A 15,026-nucleotide genomic window follows, 5' to 3' on the forward strand; every position below is an offset into this window, starting at 1 on the left:
TATTGGCTAGGTGGATTCTTTTGTAAACAACAACAACAACAGCCCTGCAGATATTACCGTATTTTTCGCTCTATAGGATGCACTTTTCCCCCTCCAAAAATTAAGGAGAAATGTGTGTGCATCCTATGCAGCGAATGCAGGCGCCTTGGCTTCCGCGATAGCAACGCGAAGCCTCCAAAGCGCAGAAGGAGCGCTCCCTCCGCGCTCCGGAGGCTTCGCGTTGTTTTCGCTGAAGCCGGGAGAGCGAGAGGGGTCGGTGCGCACCGACCCCTCTCGCTCTCCAGGCTTCAGGGATAGCCACCTGAAGCCTTTGGAGCACAGCGGGACCTCGCGCTGCACTCCGAAGGCTTCAGGTTCCTTTTGCTGAAGCCGGGAGAGCAAGACTCTTCTGGCTTCAGCAGAGAGGGAGAGCTATACAGTGCCCCTTCAGTGAAGTGGGAGGAGAAATGGAAGGGGCTCCGTTTCTCCTGCCGCTTCACTGAAGGGGTGCTGAGCAGAGAGGGGGAGAATTTTTTTCCCCTGTTCTCCCCCTCCTATGGTCCGGTAGAGGGAAAATTCGGTATTTCAAAAATTGGTCCTGAGAAAATAGAGAACATCTTAAAATAAACTTCAGAAAGCGGCAAGCGGAATTAGGTTTGCCAGCGTTTAGCAAATGCCCTCTCCATTGAGGTGTTAATGGAAACAAAGGTAACTGTCGTAAAAAAGAGAGAGAACAAAAACCTGCCATCCATTAGGCCAACTAACAACATAACATATGGGGATGCTGATGTGTGGAACACTTCAGTGCATGAATTATTGGGTCATCACAGAAAATACTCAGCTGCAGTGTATATGATTGGGGCAACTCTCTTTAACTATCAGGAATGTTTCGTGTGTAGATAAAAGTAAACAAGCAGTTGGGGGGAATTTTTCCACAAAATGTTCACTTTCCCCTCTCTCCTTTGCTGCCCCTATTGCATATGCATGCATCTGAAAGAATGTGGGAGGACATGGTACTCCCTGATGGGGAGCAGGTACATGAACACTGGTCCTACCTCAATGTTTCTGCATGCACCAGGCACACCCTGAAAAATGCAGAATACCTCGGTTTTCGAACAGCATAGTTCACGAACGTTTTGGAAAGCCGCAAACCTGGAAGTGACTGTTCCGGTTTGTGAGCTATTTTTTGGAAGTCAACCATCCAACGTTCCTTCAGCCAATCTGAAGCCGCACTTTGGTTTCTGAACATTTTGGCAATCGAACGGACTTCCGGAACAGATTCCATTCGACTTCCAAGGTATGACTGTACCTAATAAGGCTTGTATGTGTAGAGAAATTAAGTAGAAGCTTTTCTCCCTCTCCCACAGGGCCATCCAATGAAGTAGAATGCTGTCATATTCTGGACAGACAAAATACTGTACTTTTTCACACAGTGCATAGTTCAGTGTCAGATTTGGTCCACCAGCCTGAATGGCTTTAAAACAGGATCAGACAAATTCATGAAGGATGGTTAGTAGCCAGGATGACTATGTTTCATCTCCCGTGTCAGAAACAGTATGTCTCTGAACACCAAGATGCTGGGAACAAGAAGTGGAGGGAGTGCTGCTGTATTCATGTCATTTGCACAGGCATCTGGCTGGCTGCTGTGAGAACTGGATGCTGACTTAGATGGGCATTTGGCCTGATTCAGAAGGGCTCTTTCTGTACTTTTATGTTTACATGTTCAGCTGAGTGAAATGCCTTCCAAGCCTGCAACACACCTCCACGTTGGGTGATGGAAGCATGCGCATCAATGCTGCACGATGATGTTGCAGTGTCACAAAATCAATCAGAGTGGAGATAATGCCTCCATCTCTCACTTAGAGCATTCAAGGGAGGGGAAGAGGCTGACCACCGGGATGAAAGGGAGAACAAAATAAGGCAGGCATAGGCAAGCTCGGTCCTCCAGATGTTTTGGGACTACAACTCCCATCATCCCTAGCTAACAGGACCAGTGGTCAGGGATGATGGGAGTTGTAGTCCCAAAACATCTGGAGGGCCGAGCTTGCCTATGCCTGAATTAAGGCTTCCACATGGGGAAAGCGTTATTGTGTAAAAAAGGATGCAAGGAATACGTGCAGACCGTGAGGGGATATTTTGATCCAGCGATGTCACTTGAGGTCCAAGTGACCTCAGGATCCAGGTTTGCCTATTTCCAGCTATGGCTCATTCTTTAGCTATGGGCCTTTCTGGATACAGTTTGGCTACAGTGATCCATCCTTTGCTATCCTCCAGGTTGGATTGTGGTACTGCACTCTACATGGGGCTGCCCTTAAATATGGTTTGGAAGGAGCAGCCAGGGTGCTCATGAGTGTCCCTGACTAGACTCCTATCATGTCAGTCCTAAAAGATCTGAGCAGGTGGCCAGTTCTCTACCAAAATCAATTCCAGGCACTTACACTAATGTATAGAGCCTTAGCAACTTGATTCCCAGATAACTGTAGGAGCATCTGCTCAGATCGACCTATCAAGTGTTAAGGTAGGTAGACCAGGCCCTGTGAACAGTGCTGCCACCCTGTGAGCTTCAAGGGGCAGTGGAACACGAGATGGCCTTCCCTGCAGTAATGCCCATGTTGGGGAAGATTCACTCTGTGGTGCAACATCTGGCATTTTTGTTGAATGCATTTCATCACCGGCATTAAGAAACACAACTTCATCCAGGCTTTTGGGGATGGCAGACTGAGTTGCTCTCCTTTCGGTTGTATCATTAATGTTGTTGCTGTTACGGATGTGATGCTAATGTCTATTTTAATTGAAGTTCATTTACTGTTTTGAATTGTAATATTTCTACATAACCCACAGTGGGACCATTGGTGAAGGTCAGGCTACCAGTATACTTGATAAATAAATATAAATAAACAAACATGTCCAGGCTATCTGTTTTCCTTCATTGCTGGGAAATCTAAAAAAAAAGGAGTCTTGTGTTAATGCCATTTCTTTAGATACAGTATATAAGGGCTGCAGAGGGACCCATTTGCTGGAGATTGACTGTTCTGGGCTGCGTTAATTGGTTGAAGAGATTAATAGTTACTCTAATATCCTGGCACATTGCATGTGTTAACATATAATGTAAAATACATTAAGTAAATGCTAAAATGAATGTCTTAATTTTATGAGAAATTTGCATAATGTCTATGCTTAACCCCTACTGCATTTCCCACCATTGTAAACATATATAGCGAGTGTGAAATGTGCATAATTTTTATTCTAAACACATATTTTTAAAAGACATTTTAAAAAGTTGTCACTCCATTTAGCACCTTTCTCTTGCAATGAGATTCCAGCACCCTAAGCAACTCAAGTTTGAGACTACGTACAGCAGGAAGAGAAAATAAAGAGAAAAAAATCCAGATACATAGTTAAAGGACAGGCTCAATGCTCCAAGCTGAAGGAGATATTCTCATGGCTCGGCGAAAGACATGCATGTCAAACAATCCAAGCTTCACATATTACATTGATGGGGTCTGAGCTGGCAGTGACTGACAAGGAAAGGGATCTTGGGGGCATGGGTCACACCAGTGAAAATGTTAACCCAGACTGCAGCAGCTGTGGAAAAAGCAAAATCCATGTTAGGGGTCATGAGGAAAGGGATTGAAAATATAACCACCAATGTCATAATGCTTTTTATACACAACTGTGGTGCAGCCATACATGGAACAATGTGCTGCTGTGGTAGTTACATCCCAGAAAGAACACTGTTGAGCTGGAAATTGTGTAAGAAAATGGGAACCAAAATGATCAAGGACCTGGAGGTGCTCCCCTACGAGGAATGGTCCCAATGTCTGGCAACATGCTGGATATTTATAAAACTATACATGGGGTGTAGAAAGTTTCTCCCTCTATCATTATACTAGAACCTGGGATTGTCCTATGAACAGTGGGAGATTCAGGACAAACAAAAGGAACTCCTTCCTCACGCTGCTCATGGGGTTAAATGATAGAATTCGCTTCCATAAATGGTGGTGGGCACCAACTTAAACGGCTTTAAAAGGGGATTCTATAAATTCATGGACCATTAAGCTATCACTTGTCACCTTGAGGATCATAGTCACCACGCTCTTGAATACCAGTTGCCAGAGAACAACAGTGAAGGAGTAATTATTGTGCTCATGTCCTGTTTGTGGGTTTTCCCTATGTATCTGGTTAGCCACTAGATGGGCATTTGATCTAGCAGGGCTCCTCGTATGTTCCTCTGTTAACTTTGCTTGAAAATAAAAAGTGGATCCACTGCATATCCACAGCTCCTACTTTGTGCTGGCAAAACCTGTTCAATATGCAATTTCCCTCGTGTGCAGGGGTGGTGCCTCTGTTATAGTAAGCCCAACCAAAAGAGATCCAACAGAAGAGTCCCATTGCATGCATCTCTGCAAAACCTTTATCGTACGATTTGTCAGGCTCTGGGGGAAAGGCTGTGATGATTGCAGATCAGCATAATTTTTCCTCCGTGTGTCTTGAGTAGCTGCTTGGCAATATGGGAGATATAAACCCAAGATGAAGAAGTCAGCTTGAGTGGAAAGAGGAACAGGAAGACGTTGATAGGCAGATTAGCTAGTACTACTTGTCTCAGCATCCGTTGTTGCCGCAAGATTAATGCTGTGAGCTGGCTAACACTTGTTCACAGTTGGGTTTTCGCTAGTCTTTTTCCACAGCTGGTGCTGCGTGTGTTGACAGTTGTTTATTTGGCTTTGGCTGGATTGTTTTGGCTCTGCAGGAGTTTTCGGCTGCTTTCTCTGCTTTTCAGCCATTCATCATGTATTTGGGTTATTTCCATGTGTTCTGCTCATCCTCGGGCCTTCTTGGAAGAGTCAGAATTGACTGGCAGTGTGGGAATTAAATAATTATGAAGACAACCAGTATTCTTCGTGGAGAAAACAATACACTGGAGGCCACGGATTGCAATGTACTGTTTTTAGGAAGTTGTGACCCACGTTTTGCAAGAAAACCAGTGTGCGTGTGTGGGGGGGTTTCAGGAAAACAGCAACTAACTAAGGAGGAAAGAAGACTAACATGGAGAAAACATTCAGATTTACACTAAGTAGGTGAAAAGGTTACAGATGGTTATGGGAACTAGCCGAAGGGGCTCATAATAGGAAACAAAAGTGATTCCACCTGTGGTTCACCAGTTCAAATTCTGCCCAAACTGATCAGGGCTGTGATTGTTTAGATTGAGAAGTTTCAGCTGGCCTTGTAAAATGTGTTGATGATCTAACTCTCATAATGATCTAAGCAAGTGTTAGAAACCTGCAAAACCACCCTCATAGTTGGTGGTCTCTACATTAAATAAAGCTCAAGACCAACTGAATTGAATGAGAGTCATCTGTGAGCATCACAAGGGATAGAATGAAAGCGAAAAGTCCAAAACATTAAACAGAATGGACAATTTTTCTCTGCTTATCAGTGATCCGCTTGCAATATAGCCTGCTTCGTGAGTGCTAAAGAAGCATTCTGTAACAAAAGGATTTCCTGACATTTGGACGTTGAGCTTTCAGTAGATCTAATACAAACTGGAACTTAAGGTAGCAAGAAGAGTAGAAAGGGTTTAACAGAGGAAGAAGGAAAGAAGCAAAGTAAGGTAGCAAATGGCAGCAGAGGAATAGCTAGAATTGCACACAATAAAGGTATAGAGGAACCAAAAGGGGTCTGGTGTGGGCAGCTGAGCTTGGGATGGATGGAATGAGTAGGAAATAGGAGTAGGAGGAAACAAAGGGTAAAAATCACTTACTGATTGCTCCAAGAGCTCTCAGCTTGCATTAATACAAATACAATACTATTACAAATTAACATATTAAAAACAATACATAAGAAGTCTAACCCCACAATCTAAAAGAACGAAGACAGAGAATTTCTGCCCATGCAGTTGTAATCAAACGAATGCCTGAAAATGGCTCAAAAGATTCTATTATGCTTTGAACCCTTCAAAAGCATGCCTAAGAATACACTGGCTATTAGGCATATACAGTTGTACCTCGGGTTACAGACGCTTCAAGCTACAGACTACGCTAACTCAGAAATAGTACCTCGGGTTAAGAACTTTGCTTCAAGATGAGAACAGAAATCGTGCTCTGGCGGCATGGTGGCAGCGGGAAGCCCCATTAGCTAAAGTGGTACCTCAGGTTAAAAACAGTTTCAGGTTAAGGACAGATCTCAAGAACGAATTAAGTTCTTAACCCAGGGTACCACTGTACATAGGTCTGTTTGTACATCTTTCACATTACTGAGTCAGATAGCGCCATTAACAAGGTGTGTCAAGGTGGATCAGGGAATTTCCAGGCTTCTGAGTAGCTTTCTACAGTTTTTCCATGATGGCCTTTCCCCATCCTTTTCTTTTCTGAGAAACAAAACCAAATTGACTGGGAAAATAGCCAGAGTTTTGAGAGGGAAAGGATTGTAAGGGCAGTGGCAGAAGGTTGGCAGAATCTTTCATTGTGATGGGCAGGTCTAGCTTTAAATCATTGTGAATTATTTTCAGGGAACTCCAATCATAGTGATTTGGGGGAGAGCTTAATCCCTTAAAGATGTGGGTCAGTCATTCTTTGAGTTTAGGCTGTGAGCATAGGGCATTGGTAACAGAATTAGAGCATTTGTGTGGTCTCCTTCTTTCCCAAATTTCTCTCTCTGAGAGGGATTTTCTTCACAGATGGTACCTCCTAGAAACAGGGGGAAACCTGTGACTTTTGCACTTTTTGATAATAAAGGCAAAATTGCACACCACCATAGACTCTGGGCCAAGTTGTACACACACACACACACACACACACACACACACACGGGCATCATGGGAAAGGGGCTTGAAATCCAACTCTCTTGTATTCTCTGAATTCAGTGTCCAATTTGTCCTCCCAACTGCTTAGAGTTTGCTCAAGCAAGAGCTTATTTGTCCCTTGTCAGTGGCCTACTTTCTGTGTATTAAACATAAATCAGTTAAATACAAAGACGATTGTAAAGGCCAAACATACTGAATCCTGAGGAATCATACTACTGCAACCATCAAGATTCAGCTTGTGTAAGTGTTTATACTGCAAATCCCTTGTTTTAAGGATTTACAGCTGGCTGTAAAAATTCTTCAGGGATGGAATTTGGCAGATGAGGGCTCAGCTAGAGGTGGCTTCCCCCCATCCAATGATTTCTCACCTTAGTTTTTCCTTTAAAAGAAAAACAATCTTTTTTTAAAAAAAAAAGTTACGTGAAGGTGAGTAGCATTGTAGAATTTGGTTTTCCATTCTGCAAAATCCGAACATACCACCTGCAGCATATCAAGAGGCGAGGCTTATTCCCTTAGCAGCCAAGACTTGCCTGAAAACTTCCTGCCGCTACTCACATGACTATAGGGATTAGTTTGAAAACTTCCCATTGGAGAAGAAGCTGATATTCCAATGGACCACAGCTGGGGAGGGGAAGAGATAAAGCTTCCTCCCTGCCTTTTTTGTAGAAAAAATGGAGAGTTAGCTTCACTGTGCACATTAAGCATAAGATGAAGTTCAACACTTTCCCATAGTAGCCCCTACAGAGGGGATTAACCCTGCCAAATTTAGGATGGGTAGCCCCAGGGATTTTCATGCTAGCCACCTTTGAAGTTTAAAATATTTTAAAATTAAAATGGACACAACGTCTCTATTTTTTCCACAAAGGAACATGAACTTTGGAAATGTGGTAACCCCTGCAATGTGTGTGGGGGAGAGAATTAATATGGCCAAATTTCAGGTGGGTAGCCTCAGGGGGTTTCATGAGAGCCACCTGTAAATTTTGCTATTCCTCAAAATGAGAATAAATATATTTTTTTTAAAAGACTGAGTGCTCTGATATGCAAATTCTCATGCTCCTGTGTTTTGCAGTGTTCCTTCCAACAGATACTAGTCATCAGCAGGAAGACACTGGTGGGCAGCAGCACGAAGCTATGCATAGGGGTTGATAATACAGATGCAGGAGGCTTTTGAGGGTCAGAGTGTTAGTAATGGGGAAAAAGTAACTTATTCACTGGTATCACAGAAAAAAAAAATGTCAGACAGTAATCTCTGTTAGCAACTGAAAATATTGCTACCACTACTAAGAATCATTTCAGAAGGCTGTGGCCACAGGGTTTGGCTGACTAATAAAAAAGAAAATAAACTTGTGTGATTCCACTAGACTGCAAAGCATAAGCTGGGATGGGGCCAGGATTGATTAGGAAAGAACAGAAAACAAACACAGGTTGAACAAAATTCAATGAACCCCACCAAATGCTTTCTAAGAGGCAGAACTTATAAAAGAGTCCCTAGAAGCACCGTTACTGGAGAGTGTTGAGATCATTCTAGTCTTCATCTCTCCATGCCTCGCCTTGGTGTTCTCCAGATATGGTGCTGTAATGAATAATTACAACAGTTTGGGGACACTCTCTCTTGCTTTCTGAGAGACATTTTTGAGCTACAGATGGGCACAAATATCTATAGATTGATCCAGGACAACCTGATCTGCTCTGTAGTGATTTGTAGCTGCATCAACCCAGTGCTATTTTTCTATTAAAAGAAGTGCCAGAACTCACCATGAAAGCCTCCCTTCTTCTCTTAGCAATGGTGCCCACCTGAGAGGTGCCGGAACTGAGTTCCTGTGAGTTCCGGCTGAAAGAAAGTCATGCTTCAACCCAATCTGGGCAGGACACAAATCAACCCAATTTGTTCTATTTTGCTTTGGGATTCAGCTGAATCCAATGCACAGCCTAGATATGTGTGTCTATGTGTGTATAGGTACACACACACACACACACACACACACACACAAAATAAAGCTACTTGAATATCACAAGTTGTGAACCATCTTGACTGTGCCAGTGCAGTTTACTAAGCAAATACTTTTCATTTTGAGGATGAAAATGATAGTTACTGGGATAGTTACTGTAAAGCAGCAAAAAAAACCTTTTCCGTCTTAAAGAGGGATACTACAGAGCAACAAAAGTATGAACAAGGGCATCTGAAAGGATGAAGGCATTCAGCCTTTCTCTCTGCTTCATTATTACGGCCATCGTCAGCATTTATTAAATGCTTATGTTCAGTGACTAGACCAAATTGCTAATGACAGGGAAACAGGAGCAGCTCTCTATGGCTGTCAAGTTTCTTTCCAGGGAGTACCTAAATGTCTATTTATATATTTAGCTATTTAACTACTAATATATTTGGGGGCATTTATCAATTAATGCATCTGTATCTAAAAGTCCACAGCATGTGGAATTTATGGAGGAACTCTTGTGCTGTGCAGTAAGGGAGTAGGCGAGATGGGCTCAAACAGATAAAAATGATGGTTATAGCCAGTTTGTAACTTTTTCTAAAGGTTATCAAGTCTCTTTTCCCCATGAGCTGCTGTTTGGCTGTAATTGAAAAATCACTTAAACAGAAAGGTGTGGAGGTTTTTTTTTTTTGTTTTGTTTGTAGCAATATTGCACTACAAAATTAATAATGACAACTTAAACTTATCTTACCACAACTTCTAGGCTCCCTTTTTAATATAGGAGATAGTGCATCTTACCAAAACATTAACTGCACAGATAACAGACCTCCTTCTTCAAGGCAAGGTGACTCATTCAGTGCTTCTTTAAAAGGGAAATTCATGTATTTGAATAGTGGACGTTCTGAAGAGAAAATGTTTGGCTAACAAGTTTTTCTTTCTGATGGCCAAACAGGACTTTTTGGTGGTCATTTTCTTTAAATTGTCACTCTGGGGAAATATAAGGGGCTCTCCACTCTATCCTCCCCTGCTTCATTTCATTCTGTAGGGTTGTTGTTGTTGTTGCTGCTGCTGCTGCTGCTGTTTATTTATACCACACCTTTTTTCCATACCAGACTCAAGATGGCTTACAGATAAAAACAATAATGACTAAACAATAACTAAAAAGATTGGAAAATCAATCATTAAAAAATAACAGCATTGATAGAATTAAAACTGCAGAGCTATATATATAGGCTTAATGCTTGAATGGACAGGATGACATGGAACTTGGCTCATAATAAGGTCCCTTCCTCACTTGCATGTAGCCTTATTACCTAATTGGGAAGGGACAGGAACTCCTGCATAGAAGAAACATGCACAATTGCTCCCACCATGTTACTATGGAGGCAATGGGATAAGATAGTCCTATCACTGTAGTCCTATGTGGATGTTCTCTCTATACAGGGTGGGAGACAGCCTTGTTCCCCCTGCCACCACATGTGATAGTCAGTTAGAGGTGGTACCTGAATACAACTTTAGTTAACATGAAGGTACTCTAAGTGTAAGTTTCATTGTCCAGCCATTAAATATTGTCATTCAGAAGTTCAGAGGATGGTAGCCTTAGCACCTACTCAGAGCAGACATGCTTCTCACTGCAGAGTTAATGACCTAAGTGTTGAGTCTTGATTTAAGGGGAAGGGGAAAAAGAAACTTATTCCATAACTCAAAGGTATGTAGAGCTAGTAAAACTTTATGTGGTCTTTTCATTTAATGAATGCAGTTGATTAGCATTTATTTACACGTCCTGTATATTTGTCTGGAAGCTGTTCCCCTTCTATAGAAAACCTGACTGCCATCTAAACTGCCATGAAAGTAATTCAGTTTAATAGAATGAGTCCTTATTTTGAAGTCACCCTCAACTTAAAGCCATCAGGGAAGTAATTAAACTCACTGGAAGACATCAATTCTACACTGTACTCCCCTTAATTATTGTGGCTGTGAAATTTAATTGATGAATATTGCCTTTGCCCTTTTCCTTCCTTTTAGATGAACAACGTGGTTATAGAACAATCCAGACCCCCAACCCATCATGCTCGAGGGGTTTGGGATGTGACAGAAGTGTCCCTCTGCCCATCCAAGCCTGGTTCCACCATCCTTCTCCATTCGGGAAGACCTGCTGGTGTGGAGCACCCCAGCTCATCCACCCAAATTGTGGGCAGTGAGAATCTACTGTGGGCAGCATCTCTACCACCAGTAGCCAGGGGAAACTTCCAAAACTGGGTTTCTGTAGTATTATAGACAAACGAGCTTGCAGGCAGGATAATAAACCTCAAAACTGGGTTTTTGACATTGGGTTTCTGTGCTGGGGAAGGGGGTGTCTGGGCCAGGACAGGATTTCCTGGATCCTATGCCAACCTGGCTACCATCTTGTGACAGAATTAGGCCCAACCCAGGCCTCTTTGTTGCACCAGGCTGGGATATATATGGCACAGTGAAAGGCGTTTTCCCCTAAGCCATTGCTGGGAGTGGTGGTGATGTTGCATTCTAGGTCTTCTTTGGAAACAATGAAAAACACACTTAGAATTGATCAACCCATGATTACATGTTCAGGTATATATATCTCAGCATGTAATCTGTGGGTGATACAGAAATCCCTGTTCAAAAACAAAAGTGTCATTGAGCTGCTTCATTTTTGCAAGTTATGATGTTTAGGTTGTTGGGGAAGGCAGGTTTGATTATTGTGTGATCACTTGTAGTGCTTAAACTGATAATCACATATATACTTTTTATTGAAGTGTGTTGCCTGCTAAATTGCCTTGAAACTTTGGTGTAAGGCAATCAATGATTTTGCTTCCTTTTAGAACTGAAAGGCAGGGTTGGGCGCAGAACCTTGTTGATTGTACAGTTGGTGACAAAGAGTCCTTGAAGTTCCTTACCTGACTGCGCTTGGTGTGAAGAACTCTCGTCTCTCAGCTGGTTTAGATTAACAAAGAATTACAGCTCACTTCAATGCAATTAGATCTAATGAGGTGCATATGGAAACAACTGGGGCTACCTTGTAACCATATTATATAGACTCTGCTAGTTGGTATTTTAATCAATTGGTTTGACCTCTTCTAGCTTATACACACACAAGAGGAGGAGTTCAAAGCCATACTACCTAGTTACTAGATTAGATGGAGAGAGAAAAAGGCATTAGCCTTTGGATTAACCACCAATAGACACTTGAGCAGAATGGTTTTGTAAAAGGAAAGGGAAAAGGGAAGGGAAGGGAAGGGAAGGGAAGCCTTGCCTTAATGGCTTTGTAGCATTCAATGATATCAGAAGTGTAGTTAAAGCAATGTGTAAAACAGTTGCTTTCCGTACCCTCTGAGACCTTCTCCTTTCCATTCTATCATAGAGTTACTACACAAATTAAGCAGGGGTTGCGTTTCACCAGAAGCAGAGCACAGGGGTGTCAGTTTACCTTGGAGTAATGGAACTGTAACTCAGACTCCAGTGAGATTTCTGAGACTAAGCAGGCTCCGTCCATGAGAGTTGGCCTGTCTAACTGCATTTGAGTTTTGTATTAGAGCAAAGAAGGTGAAAATGTGGGGGGGGGAGCAATAATGTACATTATGGAGCTAACTTCATGAAAGATTATTGTACGCATGAACCCGAATCAAAGCCTTACTCACAATACACCTACTGAAGTCAAATAACTTAATTTAGCCATTATTGACTTTAGTCTATTGATTGCAATGGTCCACTCTGAGTATGACACAGGCCACAACCTCACCATAAATTTTAAACACTATGATACCATGCTAACAATGGCTCCCCTCAAAGAATCCTGGGAGCTTTAGATTGCTATGGGTGCTGAGAGTTGTTAGGAGACCCCTATTCCTCTCACAGAGCTACAATTCCCAGAATGGTGTAACAATTGATTCCTCTTTTCAGGGAACTCTGGGAACTACAGCTCTTCAGGGGGACTGCAAACAACTCTCAGCTCCCATAACAGTTCCCAGGAATCTTTGGGCAAAGCCATGACTGTCAAAGTGCTTTAAATTTATAGTGCAGGTGTGGCCTTAGTTAATGATTGTCCATTGATTTGAATGGGTCGATTCTGAGTACGACTTAGTCAAATACAGCTCACAATCTCCTATGCAGCATGAGAGCAGCTTATTCTACAGGACATGGAAGAATTTATCATGTCATAGATCTGAACATAGGAAGCTGCCTTATCAAAGTATTTGCCCATCTGGCTCACTACTCTGACTCACAACAACTGGGTGGGAATCTGGGCAGAGGTTTCCTAACTCTTAAGATGGGAACATAGGAAGCTGCCTCCTATCAGACAGGCTGTTTGTGCATCTAGTCTGGTATTGTCTGTTCTCCCCGGAGTCTCATTCGGTGGTCTTTCCTACCATCTGCTAACTTATCCTATTAATGGGCTACCAGGCATTGAACTTGGGAACTTCTGCATGCAAAGTGTGTGCTCTGCCTCTGGGTTGCAGAATTCAAGTACAACCAAGGCTAAATTTTTAAAAATCTGCATTTGAAGGTGAGTTTCCAAATGAGTCTTTCCCAGAAGAATATTTTTTTCCATACTAGACCTTGAGAGAGGAGATGACTCAAATGTACATTTTAACAGGAATTGGTTTTAGATTCCTGGCCCTGAGTCACAATAAAGAACAATGTCTTCTTCCTAACTGGCTACACAAAATATAAACTTCCTTCTATTTATGAGCCCTTAAAAAAAAAAAAGATTAATATCCTTTTGTGTCTTAAGAACAAGTTGTAACTTACACGCAACGGCCTTCAATCAAGCGGATAAGAGGACCACAATATTCCCAAGTCATTGTTTGAGGGTTAGACTGTGTTCACATAGCTATATTTATTCCATTTCATTTTATTAAAAAGCAAGCACATGTCTCATTTTATATATATCAAGTTGCTTTTGTAAATTCTTTTGCAAATATGTTAGATGTGAACTTGATCAGATGGGTTAAAAAAAAATATCAGCTGCCAGATATATGGCAAATGCAGGCGGGAAATGCAAGGTTGGGTTGCAGTTTAGAGAAAAATCCAAGCCCCAGGTCCTCTGGGATGGGGGAGGCGTTAAAATAGGTGCGTCTCCAGCTGATCTGGCTGAGCAAGGGCTGAGCTGGAACTGCATTAACTGAAGTTCCCCCATCTTGGCACAGCTGGAGAGAGACACCAAGACAAGTCCCCAGAATTGGGCTTTCCAGAGGTGCGGAGTGGGACAGGGCAGGGAAGATTCATTCCTTTTCCCAACTCTTTTCAGCTCAGTCACATGGACTGGCAGCCCAGTGGGAAAAGGGTGGTGTAAGTCAAACTATTTTAAAGGCTTGTTCTCCCTCTGCTGGACTTGGGACAGCTCAGTCAGGTCCTGTCCTGGAAGGAGTTTAGAACAGAGATAAATTACCCCAGCATAATTTTCCACAGCATAAATTACACTAGCTTCCTATAGCTGGGATTGCTTTGTTAGAAGGTAATGCATTAGACAATGCTTCAGAACCTTCTATTTCAGTGGGACTTGGACAGAGTACCATGAACCCTCAACTGAAATAAACAGGTGGTGCTTGGGGAATACAGGCCTTACTTCTCAGTGCAGTAGCATTGACTTATTTGTATATTGTATTTGCTCTCGCATCACCTGCGGGTGAATTACAACTCACCGTTGCTGTAATTTAGTTATTGTACTGTACTGTATTTGAAACCGAAAAGTGTGTGAGCACATTAAATAGATATGACATTTATGTGAATGAGAACATCCAGAGTTCAGTTAAAATATTTTTATGAGAGCCATAAACCTTTAGGCTTCAGGATACAAGCCAACTTTTTTTTTCTGATGACCTAAGAAGAACCATTTCCTTTTTATGCTCATGTTGGAGATAGGATGAGGAATGCACACCTCTGTATCCCTGTATTCACAATTTGCATTTTCTACAACCGGAAACCAAAATTCTGCACTGAAAATTGATGTATGGTCATTTTGTTTTCTTAAGTCGCTAAAGCAGCATAGAACTGATGAACGCACTGGGTGGAATTCAATATTGTAGCATTGTTGTTTGCGTGTTGAGTCCCATAATGCCACCCCCCAAAAAATTCACACTTCACACATCAATTTTTGTTTAAGGTTTTTGGCATAATTTTGGCCACAACTTTATTCAAACTACAAAAAATGTGAGTGGTTGCTTAGGCATTGGTTATGACTATCTGTCCTTGCCCTCAAGGACAGAGCTGGCCCTTCCGGATACCAACGGAAGCCAGCATGGGAAACTAGTATTGGGTGAGAAATGAAGCTGGGAATCAGACCCTCACCTCTC

The sequence above is a fragment of the Podarcis vaucheri genome, assembly GCF_965113315.1.
Source record: "Podarcis vaucheri genome assembly, chromosome: 6".
Classification (NCBI taxonomy): Eukaryota; Metazoa; Chordata; class Lepidosauria; order Squamata; family Lacertidae; genus Podarcis; species Podarcis vaucheri.